Source organism: Phocoena phocoena, chromosome 7 (assembly GCF_963924675.1).
Source record: "Phocoena phocoena chromosome 7, mPhoPho1.1, whole genome shotgun sequence".
Lineage (NCBI taxonomy): Eukaryota > Metazoa > Chordata > Mammalia > Artiodactyla > Phocoenidae > Phocoena > Phocoena phocoena.
The window spans coordinates 72,137,209-72,152,536 of NC_089225.1; the positions used below are offsets into that span (position 1 = coordinate 72,137,209).

At 45.3% G+C, this 15,328-nt stretch overlaps 1 protein-coding gene across 1 annotated transcript in view; it reads left to right on the forward strand.

Moving 5' to 3' along the window:
* Positions 1-531: 531 nt before the first annotated feature.
* The window catches only part of MYO1B (myosin IB), a 184,611-nt gene continuing 169,814 nt past the window's right edge, over positions 532-15,328 (forward strand). Inside the window, exon 1 of the mRNA XM_065880947.1 lies at positions 532-734. The gene's annotated coding sequence lies outside the window, so the exon portion shown is untranslated. The remainder of the gene's footprint in view (positions 735-15,328) is intronic.

Consider the following 15,328-nt stretch of genomic DNA (forward strand, 5'->3'; position numbering starts at 1 on the left):
GTCTAAGGGAGAAGGAACAATTGAGAACACTCCCACTCTCTGCTGACATCTGCCCACGGGTTGGGTTCCAGTTGTCATTCCCCGCGGCCCCCTTCCTCACCCCCTCCGCCCCGGCCCGCTCCCCCTGGCTTGCCTCTCCAGTTATTGTATTTGTCGTTTGATGTTAATAAATCCGAGAGTGAGAAACGTAGAAGGGCTGTGCCTTCCGTGAGGCTGGGAGGGACGCCTCTCCTTCCTCCTCTTTTCCACTCCTCCTTGCCCCATCCAGGCTGGCCCCGGGGGCGGAGGCTGCACCCGCGCTCACCGGGGGGCGCTGTGCCGCCGGCACCGGGCGCCTGGAGGTGAGTCGGCTGGGAGGCGGCGGCTCCCGGTCCTGCCGGCGCTCAGAGGGGCGAATCCCAAGCTGCGAGGTCGCCGCCCCCGCCCCTCGGCCGGCCCCTCCGCCCTCGGGGTAGAGGGGAGTGGCCGGGCGCCTCCAGCCGCAGCGCAGCACTTTGCAGCGGCTTCGCACTCCGCAGCCGGGCGCGCACTGGAGACCCGGGCGCCGCGCGTCGCGGTGGTGTGGGAGCGCGGGCGCGAGGGGCAGGCAGCCGCTGGGCAGCGTCCGCCGGCAGCGTCCGCCAGCAGCATCTGCCGAGCAACTGCGCGGGAGCCCCGCAGCCTCGCGGAGGGCCAGCGTCCCGGAGCGCGCCGGAGAGGGAGGACGACAAGGAGGCGGAGTGGCGTCCGGCGAGGTAGTGCGAGCGCTTTCCCTCTCTCTCCTGCCCTGCCCGCTCGGTCCTTTGTGCCCGGGGTCCCTGTGGCCCCGCCGCAGCTCGCGGGACACGGGTCAGCGGCGTCTGCGGTCTCTCCTCGGGGCCAGGCGGCGCTGCGGCGAGAAACGCGCACGCTGGAGGTCGGGGAGGGTGGTCGCGACTCCGCAGTTGCTTCGGGGGCGGGTGGGAGAGTAGAGGGCGCTAAACTAAGTTATTCTTACTTTGCCCCATCCCCTTCGTACCTGTGGGCAAAGTGGAATTCAGGTCTTCCTGGTGTTCACCCACACCCCTCCATCTGTCTGGCCCACAGCTGTTTCCTGGCCCCCTGGTTCTATGGAAGGACACGGGGTGGCCTCCTCCGGGAAGGAAAACGGAGGGAGAACAATGGGGCGTCCTGGGGAGTGGGGTTCAGGTGCGGCGTGCCCCGGCGACGGGGGAGAAGGGGCCCAGGACCCGACGGGGCATCCTGCGCGTGCAGCTGAGCTATGCTCCTTTGTTCCGCCGCCGCGGAGGGGGCTGCCTTGGGTCTCGTTTCCTGCCCGGGATGGGATTGATTCACGGTCCTAGAGAGGGAAGGGGAGGGGGCGGGGCTGGAATGGAAACCAGATTAGGAATGGGAGTCCTGGAGGGTTCTTGCTGGGCCGGGGCAGAGGGTTGGGGAGTGGGTGATGTGAGTGCACTGGAGAGTTGATTACAAACACACAGCATTTTGTCCAAGGGCTTGCTGTGTGGGTTTCTGGAGCTTATTTGTAATGCTTTGTTCAGGCTGCGGCCGAGCGTTTATTGCTTCAACAAGTTGTGTACTTCCCTGACTTCTAGGCGCTCTCAGTGTTAGTTTGCTGAAATCAAATCTTCTTAATTACAATGGAAGAAGACTTTTTTTGGGGCTGTGAATCAGGGTATTTGTGTGTATGTATGTGCCTGTGGATCCGTGTTTGTAGCTAGTAGATATTGGCTTGAATGGGTAGGAAGCAGATTTTATAGCATTGATTTTGACATAGAATAATTTTCTCCGTTGTAATATAGTAAAACAATTTTCCAGGAATGTTTGGGGGGGGGAAACCACTAGAAAATTAGACATTGCTAAATAAATGAATCAGATTAGGTAACACTGAATTGAAAAACCCTTTACAGTCTTTCCCAGAAAACACATCATACACACCACCCTTTGGGTTTTCAGTTGAGGAGTTGTGACTTCTGTGCTTTCACTCCCCTAATGTGGGTCATTTGGACTAGGAAAGGGAACAGTTGCCACTATGGTGAATGGGAATTATTTTTAGGGGGAGGTAGAATTGAATGTAATGTGTTGGGCATATGTTAAGTGACCCTTTCCTAGATTGGAATCAAGAAGCCCAGGAGGATTGGTTGACCTCGGGAGGGAGCCAGGGTGGATTGAATGATGAGTGTTTTTTGAATGGAGTATTCCAAGCAAAACCGTTTTGGGAGGAGGCTGACATTTCCAGGCATTCATGGTTTGTGCCTATGGGACACTGGTGGAAGGATCCCAAAGCTGGGCTGAAGGTTAGAATTACTGTGGTGATAGTTGAGGAGACATTTAGCTATAGTAGTCTGGCTGAGGCAGGGCTGGGAAATGACCTAGAGCTGCTTCTTCGACAAGTCTGAGGGCCCACCGGTGAACCACCGCATTGGCTATTCATTTTAAGACAACCAAGTTTGAAAGTCTCTTAATCTTAGAAGGGGAATGAAGAGCTTACTCCTGGGGAAAAAAAATGTTTCCTCCCCACTAAGTGGTAATGGAAAAGAGCTCTACCAGCTACCGTGAGGGTTTGTCTTTTTCTTGGAGGATGTGGTCAGATTTTCAGGCCAGGCTGGAAAACAGTGGGATTTGTCCTCCAGAGCCATCATGATGTGCAGTTGAGGTGGGATGTTGTCCAACCGTCAAGCTGTTTGTCATTATAACTAACACACTGCCTGGCAAAACATTGTGTCATGGGCAGCGAACAGAGGGAGACTTCCTTCGTTATCGTTGTCTTGCCATTTTGGACTTTTCGTTTATGTTGTGAATTGTTTTGTAAAATATAGCACAATTGGATTCCTCCCAAGTAGTCATTGGAATATACATTAACAAAATGCAAAGCGTAAGATTACTGCTACCAAAGACACGATGGGGAAGCCTCTTAAATAGTTGGTCTCTGGCTGCAGGCCGTCCGATGGATTCCCCATGTGTGATGAGGCTGGCTGCAAGCTGCACCCTCTTCACGGGATGGGATGAATCATCACTTTGTCAAGCCTGGAGTTAAAGACTGACTCTTCCTGGTTGCTTCACGGTTATGCAAAGCAACGAGGAGCTTCCGACAACAGTGGGGAAGGAGTGGGGTGTAGGAGTGGGCCAAGAGGGGAATCCTCAGAATGTAGGATGTTAAAGGTTTTTAACATTTGTCCTCCTTTTGCGTGAGATTCTTCTCTCGTCCCCCTCCCTTCTGCTATTTTCAATAGCTGGACCTTTGGATTTTAATTAAACAGCCTAACGGTAGTTAAAACTGTCATTTAGTATTTACTGTGTGAAAAGGATTTTACACACATTATTTTATTAACCCTCACAACAACTTGGTAAAGTGGGTATTATCTCCATTTTACAGTTGAAACTGAGGCCCAGGGAGTTTGGTAACTTGCCTAGTTGTGTAGGTAACTAGTAAGGGGTAGAGGTGAGATTTGAATTCCAATCTCTGATTCCAAGGTCCACACTGTATGGTATGATATCTTTTAATACTAGGAATGACAGCAGTTTGATTATGTGATCAGCCCTTTGCAGATTGCAAATCACTTTTGCATATATTATCATAATTGATTTTTTCAAAAACCACTGTGAGATAGGTTTGGAAGGCTAGATTAGTGACATCGCAACTTTTCAAACTGTATTATTGTTCAAAAGCTTTGCTGTTTGATGGCCTGTGTGAATAAACTTTAAGTGAATGAAACTTTAAAAAGTTAGGCTGCCAATGTTTAAAAATAAGTTTTTTTGGGGGGTGAGGGGACATTTAAAAGTGGTGGAATGGAGTAGACTTATAGTCATTTGATATTTATTGAAATCTATTTTAGCCCTTTTTATCTCCCAGCCTTTATTAGAACACAGCCCTTTGCTTCTTTACTGAGACCCAATGTCAGAGTGTCTTTTTAGAAGAGGAATAAGGAGGGAAGGAATGTGATTATAAAGAGGAAGTGGGACATCAGAATTGGAGTCATACACAGCAGCAGGCCGTAGATTTTCTCAGCACATGCTTTTTGTCCTGGCAGTCGCCTTTTACAGAAGACATTCTTCCTTAGGGAAGTGTCAAGGGTCTTTCTTTACAATATCCTCTGAGATCATCACATTTCTGAGCTCTGTGGGAACACACATTCCACAGGATTTCTGTGCTCATCTTTTCCCCACAGGGGAAGTGAACAAGCTTAGGCATCCACGTGAAAGTGGAATGGAAGTGGTATCCGTCCTTGGGGTGGAATGGAGTATGGTGCCAGGCAGGAGTCTCCTGACCTTGACCCAGGGGTGACCGCCGAGTGCAGGAGCAGAGTGGATTCGAACACTTGGCGTCATCATCGATTATTTATGGATTTCTCAGCATGCTCCCGGGCAAATGGAAAAGTCAATATTGGTTTTTTTTGTTCCTAAGATAAGACTATGAAGACTGAAAGTTCTACTGTTACTTTTTAATTATTTCAAGCCAAGACATCATTTGGGGTCTTCAGAGACTGTAGTATAGGTGCAGTAACTTCTGTCTCCTGAGGCCATTAGATTCTCATCCATTGGATATTTAGAGGGGATGCACACACGTGGTCTACTGAGTTCTAACGGAGCACTTTCCAACTTACCAGCTGAGAAGGATGAAGGATGCTCTTGTAACCTGTCGTAGGTTTCTTTTCAGTTGCCAGTGTCTTCATCAATTTGTATTGTATTAAGCACACAGTTGATGCAAGGCTCTGCATTAAAAAGCAGCAAAGGAAATCCATTGTGTATCAAAGGATGTAGCAGAGCAGTGCAGTGTGCCCAGAGAGTGGATGCTGGTGAGATGACTGTGACAGCCGTGGTGACCAAGGCCACGCCAACACATGCTACTGAGACAAAAGCATGAGAGTGGGAGGAACCCAAACAATGCCTGTTCCTTCTTTGTCCTTGGTTTTATTTCCCCCAACCTCTGATGGTGCTAAAGGGGTCAGGTCTCTGAACACCTGCCTCTGAAGGCTGGATTGGTTGGGATGTTAGGAAGCCTCTTTCTGGTGAATTCGTTGCCCGAGGAGAGGATCCGTTTTTGGACCCTGAGGGTGTATAAAGTACCACTCCATGGGAGAAGGTGTTGAATTACATGGTCAGCCCTGGTGTACAGCAAATCCTTGGTGTCCTCCTGCTTTCTTCCCTCCCCACCTGCCCGCGTCCCAACCTTCCTCATCCTGGTTCAGCATGGCTGTTGATTCAACCCCACTAAGGCTGTTCATAGACTTCAGGCATATTTGCATAGTGGACAAGAAATGCCAAGTCCCCAAAGAATTATATTTTGTTACATGACATTCATGCTGCTGTCATTAAGTAGTGGGTGCTGCGCTGTGTCATGCTGTGTCCTGGGTTCTCTCCACAGCCTGTTTCATTTAAGCCTCATTGCTCTCCTTCAGTAGGAGATGTCTGTAGTTGGGAGAGTTGGGTAACGTGCCCAGGGCTAGTAGAGATCAAGCCCAAGACTGTGTGCTTTACAGAACAACGTGCTGCCTCGTGGGACAGTGTTCTTGGAAGCTCTGGGCCACTTTAAGGAGTGAGTTTTACAGAGTTAGAGAGTGAGCCCACCCTGACAGTCTCTCTCTTCCTTTGTCCCCTGGAGTCAGGGTTCCTGCGTGTGTCCTTGGTTGGACCAGGGCTGAGGATCTGGTTCAAATGCTTCTGAGTTGCTCTTTTTTTTTTCTGGGTCTTGTGCTTGGCAACCCTGCATTATTCTCCTCCCCCAAGTGAGGGGGACGTGGTGAAACAAGATTCAACCTGCCGGTGGGAGACCAAGGAGCCAGCCCTGCCTGGTTGTCTTTCTCACCCTCTCCTGGTCACTGCCTTCTCTGTGGGAATCAATCTGCTGGCCTTCTGGGGATTTTCAGGGGGTTTGTCTGATCTCTGGTCTCCAGTCTTTTCAAGGACAGTATGCTGCTGGTCATCCAGTCAGAGCTCAGGGTCTGATGCATGTGGACGAATTGGTGGGAGCACCATTGCAGAGCTGGAACTTAGGGGATAAGACTTTGGACAAGGCAAGGAAGAAAAGAATTGGTATAGAATTTATACTCGTCCAAGATAGGCAGTTTTTGAAATTGAGGTCTGGAGATAAGTGAAAATTGACATCCTTCCTTTGCTTATCAGATAAACAACAAGGCTGAGCTTCTAAAAATACCAGGTGCCTGGCTTTCCTAGATAGCTTGGAGAGGCAGGAGGAGACCAGGTCTCTACTTTCCAGGGACTTTCTGATCAATCCTGCGTGGACTCAAGATGCTTTGAAGTTACACAGATGGCTTCATTTTGCTGTGTTGAAATGAAAATACAATTCAAAGTTGTACAAGTTTTTAAACTCGTAAAAAAAAAAAAAAGAATTCAGCAGCCTTGAAGAGACTGTAGAAAATTGCATTGAAAGGCCAATGGGACGGACCAGGTTATTCGTTACTGGTTTCATTATTGTGTGTGTGCATATTATTTGCCTGCTCATTTTCACTGGGTTCGTGAAAGCATTTTCTGCACACTTCAACCCCCAAATTAAAAACAAACCAAAAACCTTGATTGAAAACCTCCTGCTGGCCCCACTTACTTTTGCCACTGTGCACCTTCTCTCTCCTCCCTCAGTGCTGCTTCCTTTTAAATTCTATATTATTAGACTCTGAAGCGCTATTTGCAACGTTCAGGTTGCAAATAGGCCCAGGTCCTAGCTGCTCGTTCTTTCCTTTGAAAGGGCTTCAAAGGGATCATCACTATTTTATTCATTTTAGAGTCCCTGCCTAAATGCTTTTAGGAAAAGTTTAATTTCTATAAACATTGGGCCTAGGCCAATTTGCATGGCTCGTTTTTTTTTTTGCATTCCTCATGCAGTCTGCTTACAGTTGTAATAAGTTGACTACAGTTTTGATTTACCCCTGATGTGGTGAGCTGTCTCGCAAAGAGTTCTCACTTGCTTGAACTCTTCAGGCTGTTGAGAGGTATTCATAAAAATATATGAACTGCCCCATTGGGTCAGACTCAGGAATCTGCTTTCTGCAGAAGCAGAGTACTAAGTATTCTGTGACATTGGAGGAGGGGGCTGGAGTTAGACTTTATAACTTTAGTAGGTTTTGGGGCTCTCTCTTCAACACCTATAATTGCATAATCTCTTAAAAACCTCTCATCCATATATATTTAAACTCATATATTCAGATTCTTGAATTGTTTATTTGTATCCTATATTTAAACATTTCACACCTCCTTTAAAGGTAGAACTTGACTGTATTGGTATTTTGACTTCGAATGTTTAATTTTTGGAATGGTAGAGTGATGAAGTTGAAAGGGCCTTTAGGCCACCACCATAACTATTTACTTGTATCTGAGAACTGCTCAGGCTCAAAAGGTTAACCAGGGTCAGATCTGGCACTGGACTCCAAGGCTTTTAACTTCTTGCTCAGTTTTCTTTCTAGGGGAATATCTCACTGTCTCTCCAAACCCATCAAAATCCACGCTTAGTGCCCATTTCCTAATAGTTGACCGTCTTTGATGTAACTGTGCTAATAGCATTCTTATCATCATCTTGGCTTTGGATTTCAGAAGCATCACCGACTTCTCTATTTTCTGTGACTCTTACATCCATCTAATCAGTTACAGTGTTTGGTTGATTGTTGCCTTTTATTTTCAAATCTTTAAACCTCTATTCTGGTTCAGACCTTTAAAAGGCTGGTTTACTAGCATACAGCATTTCCCAAAGTGGGTTGTTCCATGAAAAGTTTGTAAACGTTACTGTAAAAAAGCATTCCTTGGGCAAGTAGGTGTTGGTTAAACAACATTTTAAACAAGTTTCTTTAAATAAACTTAAAAAAATAAGTTTCTTCTTTACAGAAGGCGGACTTTTATTTGTGACTGTGCACTGTGGATCTCCAAGAGGGAGATAGGGTATGCACATGTCCCAACTTATGTGACCGGTGTCCCACTTTTTGGCAGGATCATTGTGTAGATAATACTGCTGTAGTCACTTCATTGTACCGTTTGTAGATCCATCACTGTCTGGCTTTCTATGGGAATATGTGTTCTCTGTGAGCCATACTTGGTTCTCTCTGAAACATGTCTTCTGCTTTTTTACCTTATTTTTTTCCTGGATCTTTCCTTCGCCCTGGAAGCCCATCTCTACCTATTACCCCTACGCATCTCTCACAACCCAGCTTTCCTGAACTTGTAGCATTTACTGTTTCACAACTTAAAATGGAGAAAATATTTGAAAGAGTCAAAACATTGGAAGTAACATTGTATACCCATAATAGTTAAATTACTGGAATTCACACAAAATGCCGTTTTCCATATTTGTGTCAGTTGATGAGTCAAACGCACATCGCATTCTTCTCGCTCCCTCCACACAAGTTAACTTGCACATATATTCTCCAAGCATGTGACTTGTTTATTTTTCAAAAATTTTGTGTTATTGGAATTGCATTCAGTTTATATAAAAATTTAGAGAGAATTGAGATCTTTATGGTCTCATGGCTTCCGGTCTGCAACCTGATATACTTCTCTATTGATTTAGGTCTTTTATGTCCTTCAATGAAATTTTATAATTTTATGTGTAAAAACTCTTTCACGTCTTCTGTTAGACTTGTGCCATGGTGCTTTATGGTTTTTATGGTCATTGTGAGCGGAATTGTTTAACACATTTCTGATTGGTGTTGCTGGTATACAGGAATGGGGATTGATTTTGTATTTGTTTACTGATGGGTTCTATTTTTTTTTTTTTTTTTTTTGTGGTATGCGGGCCTCTCACTGTTGTGGCCTCTCCCGTCGCGGAGCACAGGCTCCGGACGCGCAGGCTCAGCGGCCATGGCTCACGGGCCCAGCCGCTCCGCGGCATGTGGGATCTTCCCGGACTGGGGCACGAACCTGTGTCGCCTGCATTGGCAGGCGGACTCGCAACCACTGCGCTGCCAGGGAAGCCCCGATGGGTTCTTGATTGATCACATTTCAACCTGTGTTTGCTATAGGAGCCTGGAGTCGCGTGGCGTTTCTAGTAGAGCGTAAAATAACAAACCTGTAACGGAAATGTCATAACTCACCGTAATTTAAAAATTATATATGATACTTTTAGAAGTAAGGGGAGGTGGAGGTGTTTTTTGTTTCTTTAATGCATTCATGTATTCATTCATCAAATGTTGGTGTGCCTAGTGTGTGCCAGGCACTGTACTAGGCGCTGAGTCTTTAATGGTGAGCAGAGCAATTGTGTTTCTGTCTTCATGGAATGTGAGGGGAGAGAGACATTGCAGAAGTGAACATAGACATTTATGCCATATTTATGAATCGTGATATTTGCTATGAAGGGAAAGGACAGGATGCTGTGAGAATAAGAAAGATGGGGAGGGGAGACTTTGGATTGGGGGTAGAGGGAGAGCCTGTCTGAGGAAACAGGCATTCATGCAGCTGCCTGAAGGGTGAGTTGGTACTGCTGCAGGAAGAGAAGGATGGTAGAGCTTTCCAGGCAGTGAAGAACGGGCCCAGAATCTTAATGATAGATTGATGGAAATTTTAGTAATTAAGGACTTAAAAAGTGGTACTTCTTAGTAAATCATCATAATAGTGGTATTTAGTAATGTTTAAGTATGATGACATGAAAATGTTTATTTTTGACCAGTATGTTCCCCTTCCTCCTCAAATGAAACTGCCCAAGTAAAGAGTGCGCTGCCTCTGTGAAGGGGCTTGAGTGGGGCTACTGCCCATCCCCCAACCCTCCCTCTACCCCTTGAGAGCTGCCATTGCCCTGAGTACTGGTGGCTGCTGGGCACACCAACGTCCTGGGTTCTGTACTATTGGACTGGGTCTTGCTCTGAGGTCTGGAGAAGCCCTTTCTCTCCTCCCGGGAGGGCTCTTGAGCAGGGGGGGCCACCTTTGGCCCTTTCAGTGTCTCAGCCCTCTCTCTCCCCTTTCCCTCTGGCACCTTCTCTAGAGACACACTGAGGGCTCTGATGTGAAAAGGGTGGGGTGGGAGGAGGGGTCTGGTCTGAGTTAGGCACACTTCATTCCACCTAGAATCACCGCGCATCGCGCATCGGTCATCGAGGCTTTGCACCTGGGGCAAGCGCATCAGAGCCTGGTTCTCTTACGTGGCAGTGAGTCCTCGCTCAGTGGGAAGCAGTGTGGTGCAATGGTGATGGGCTGCGCTCTGGGGAAAGTACTGGGTTTGAAATCTGACTCTGTTTAGCAGCCCGTGTCCTTGGCCACATAGCTTAATCTGTCTCTGCCTCCGTTTTCTCACCTGCAGTATTTGGGTAATAGTAGAGCCTTCTTCCTTGGATTGTAATAAGGATTAAATGAGTAAACACACGTGTGTCCATAGAATAAGCAGTGTCAGGCACAGAGCAAGCGCGCAGTATAAATGTGAGTTGCTACTCAGTCTTTTCTGAAAATGGATGCCTGGAGTTCTTCCTCCTCTTCCCCCACCAGATATTCAGATCTGTTTGATTCCAAGCAGTGCATATAATCTGTGAGTTGATATGGGGCTCTAGTTTCTCCTCTGAAAAATATATAGGAAGAAAGATGGCAAAGAAACCAAAATGTTAACAGTGATTGTGTTAGTGTAGTAGATAGGGATGACTTACTTTTACAACCCTCTTTATTTTCAGCATTTTCTGTAATCTGGTTATGTTACCTCTGAACTAAAAACAATACCAAAAAATCTTATGAAGAAGCTCAGGCTGCAGTTGCTTCAGCGGTTCACTAAAGTGGAGCCGAAGAGGGTGGCACGCCTGGGGTCCGCCTGCTCTGATTGTGTTCGCAGGTGGAGTAGTTTCCCACTTATGCTTAGAGTTGCAGGAACACAACAGTATTTAAAAGTCTTCAGCAGAAGCATCCCTGGAAGTTAGAAGAGGGGGATGTGGATCCTTGTGAAACTCTTCGTTCTTTGAATGTTACTTTTTCTGTCATTATTTTCCCTTTGTTGTCTCTTGCTCTGCTCCCTGAGAGTGCCTCTGGCCATCTGTTACTCTCTTTGGTCTGCTTTTACTCCCCTCCCCTTGAAAACCACTCCTTTCAATACCCCATCTTTCTCCTTTACTTGCTTGTCACATGGAAATGATGCACACATTGCTACAATTCCAAGTAAAGGCTAAGTTTTATTTCTTATTTTTAATCATAAAAATAAATGTAACTTTTCACCCTCAGAAATCTACATTAAGTTGCCTTTTGTTAACTCATACCTGGAATTAGTGAATTAACTTACTAACTCACTAAAGTCTGGGGGAGTCTGTGATTTCCTAAAAGCACCAAGAATCTTGGGGGACTTGGGAGACTGAAAGGAAGGAGAGATTAAGGGGATGCTGAAGTTGAATTTTTTCTCTTATTTTGCTGAGGGTCATCTGTGTGGCTACCATTTAGTTATGTCTCCGAATTTTTAAAGTTTTCCAAACTGAAAGAACCGAATTCTGGAAAATTACCAAAATACATTTTTTAGAAAGAGAACTTTGCCAAATTTGACACATTTCCTTAAAAGCCCATTGATTTCAGTTACCTTTTAAAAAGTTCAGTGAGCTTTCCAGTTTTCCTTTCATGTGCCTCTTCTTGAATAATTGTGAGTGGAGAAATGGGCTTTCCTGCTAAGTTTGTTTTATCTACAGGAAGTTATTTTTAAGCAGTGGCTTACCTGTAAGTATCTCAAAATTATACTGACATGGATTTCAAAGAAAGTATGACAGCATGTTGCTACTCAACAGAATAGCTATTTACTTGAGAAATATTGCTAATTTCAGTGAGATTTCACAGTTGAATGTAAAATCTAGTAGAGGGGATTTAAATTAAGGGATACCTTCCTATACCTTATTCCATAGTTTGTAGTGTTCTTCATCTCCAACCACAAATGCCTAATTTGAACCTAAATATTTAGGCGCATTCTTTCTCTGCTGTAAGGAAGTCTAGTTTAGGTGGGGTAAAATCTGGATTTATAGGATGGGTATAACTAGGATTTGGTATTCACTATTCAAAAGGATTCATCAGCGGAGCACTTTAAATTAGAAGCAACACGTATACCACTATTGAGTAAGGCAGCAGTTGTAAAAGGTCTGTATTATCACAAGCCCACTAGGTACAGACGTGATCTTGCATCTTGTCTGTTTCACTTCATATACCCAATACATGGTGGAAGAGAAATCTCTTGGGTTTAGCTGACACGTGCGTGCCGCAGGTGTTGAGAAATAATGGTAAAACTGTCAGCCCAACCTTAATACTTGCTGTTTGTTGCAATTGAAAAAAGAAACAGAAAAGTATAGGTAAACTGCTGCAGGAAACATGTGCCATTATACATCCTTCGGGGTGACCTGTTTCGTATCTTGTGGACTCTGGGATGGAAGAGTTGACAAGTTCTCTCCTTGGATGGGAAAGTGCCCCTTCCTTACCTGGCAGTCAGCGAGCCTGTCAGACCCTGGGTGCAGCGGGGGCTTCACCTTCTGTGATTCTGCTTCCAGCTTTGCACTTGCCCTCTTGGCAGCAGCTCACGTGTGGTGATCTTTTCTTACGAGAACAGTTAATGACCATGGCAGATGCTGGGAGTCCACTTCTGCAGTTTTGCAGCTGTTTATGTGTCCAGTTGGACTTCTTGAAAGAATTAATTTTTAGGATCTCACACTGAGGGCTACAAGTATAATAGGATTTAGGGGGGAATGTTATTTTGTGGGAGTTAGTTTTGGATGTTGCAACAGACGTAACATGAAGGTAGCATGGCAGCTGAAGGGAATCCTGTAGTAAGATTCCCATTTATCCTGAAACCAGGCAACTCAGAAAGTCCAAGATTACTAACACTCACTTTTGGATATTTTGTACTAAAAAATCATCTTAAGAAGAAACATTACAGGAAGTTTGGAAAGTGGAACTAAAAAAGACTCTTCTTGAGTTAACTAACTCTTAAAATATCAACTATGGTCATTTCTGAGCATTCCTTTCCAAGTTTTCTATGTGTATATTTTGGAATGATTGTAATCATAGAGTTCATGTATTTTCTGTGCTGCTGCGAGTTTCGAGATACATTTTATAGTTGTGTTATTCCACTGAGTACCGTAATTTCATGAAACACCTCTTTTATTGGGCATTTGGGTTGCTTCCACCACTTTGCTGCTGTAAATAATAATACTGTGATGAACATTTTTGTGCATATAACCTTTTCTCTATTTTGGGTTATTTTCTGACAGTAGCTGTTGAGAATGAGCTGATTGGGTCAATGATTGTGGTGACTGTTGTGATGTACCCCTCTTTAAGCAGTGGGGTGGATGTAGTGTAGTGACTGGATTGGAGGGGGCAGGGGAAGTGGTGGTCTGGGATGACTCCCAAGTTTCTGGTCTGTGTGATGTTGGGTATGGTCGTCACAGACAGGCTGAAGGGGGTGGGTTCCATTTGGGATGTGGGGCCTCCAGGCAGAGAGGGAGGTTCAGCAGACGCTGGGGCTCAGGGACAAGCCAGGGCCTGAGGTCTGGATGGAGGGACTACCAGCATCTTGGTGTGGTCGAAGCTGTGGATGTTGTGAGGATCACTTAGAGGGCGGAGGGAGAAGCAGGGAAGGTGGGTGATAGAAGTCTGGGAGACATTATTTTGTGACAGGCGGAGGAAGGAGAAGCCACTAAGGAGAATAAGGAGTGGTGGGGTGGGAAGTGAAGAGCCAGGGAGATGTGGCCAGAGGGAAGCCAGGGCAGGAGAGAGTTTTTTTTGTTTTGTTTTTTTTCTTATTTGCTATCTATATATCTTCTTTGGTGAAGTGTCTGTTTAGGTCTTCTGCCTACTTTTTTTTTTTTTTTAACATCTTTATTGGAGTATAATTGCTTTACAGTAGGAGAGAGTTTTAAGGAAGGAGTGCGCGGGCAGCAAACAGGTGGTGACATTCTACTTGAAGATGTTTCAGTGGCACATGCCGAGTGAGCTGTGGGTGCCTAGGAAGGGTGGCAACTGTCAAAAGGTAGGCTGTGTCGAAAGCTTAGCGGTGGAGGAAGAGAGAAGTAGCCAGTCTTACCAGGGCTTATAGGACGGTGTATTAGTCTGCGTGGGCTGCCATGACAAAATGCCACGACTGGGTATCGTAAGCAACAGAAATACATTTTCTCACCATTCTGGATGCTGGAAGTCCAAGATCAAGGTGTCAGCAGGTTTGGTTTCTTTGAGGCCTCTCTCCTTGGCTTGCAGATGGCCACCTTCTCACCGGGCCTTGTATGCACATCCCTCAGTCTGTGTTGGCTGTGTCCCTGTCTTCTCTTTTTATAAGGACACCAGTCATGTTGAATTAGGGCTCACCCTTATGGCCTCATTTTAACTTAATCACCTCTTTAAAGGCCCCGTCTCCAAGTACAGCCCCATTCTGAGGTACTGGGGGTTAGGACTTCAACATATGAATTTGGGGAGGGGGTGACACAGTTCAGCTCCTAACAGATGGATTCTAGGCCTGATGACACACTTATCCTTTCTCCTTCCTCCGTTCCTCCCCCCAAACACACACACACACACACTGTTGACCCTCTGCTGCTTCTCATCGTACTCTTGTCTCTTGGCTTTGGTGACCCATGCTCTGGTCTCATCTCCCCCTCGTCCCTTGGTGTCCAGGTTCTGTAGGTTTGGGCCTTGGCTTTCCTCTCCTGCTAGAATCAAGTTGATTTATTTGTCTTCAACTCCTTCTCAACTATAACTCAGTTTCAGGTAGCAAAGTATTAATTCTCTCAGGTATAAAAAGTTGTGTCAGGTTAACCCTGTAGTAAATTTTATTTGATGATAAGACTAAACCATTTTGTAATCTTGTCCTCGTGGCTGCTTATATCACAGTTTAAAAGAAAAACAAAACAGAACAGTGGGAACATTGATTTAGGTCAGGGTTCAGTCAAAATTGATATTTGAGTTTATCTCATATTTTACAAATTAATATTGTTGTTGTTGTTTTATCCCCTTGAGTTTGGTCTTGGATGCCTTTTTTTCCCAAGAGCGTATCTTGGTTAAAATAAGACTGAGTGGGTAGCTATCCCAGTAGTGCCTGGGGGCAGAATTATTTGGGTAGGTATGGTTATTACTGCCTTTTTTTCCTTCAGATGTGGCTTTTTTTTTTTTGGAATTAAAACTGTATAGAAGTTATGATTATCCTATTTGATGCTGAGGAGGGAGGCTTTACACGCATGGTGTTGATGAGGGAGTTGGGGTTAAATTGTGGGTATATGTTATTTAAACTGTGGTTGGTTGCACTGGGGTTTCTGGTGTGCATGTGTTTACATGGTGTTTCTCTCAATAGTCTATTGAAATATATCAGTATGATTTCTACGTAAAAGTTCATATTTTTATTGAAAAGGCTGACTATCAGATTTCTAAAAGTGTATAAATTACAGATAGATTTACTGTTTGGCCACCTAAAATAGCACCCAGA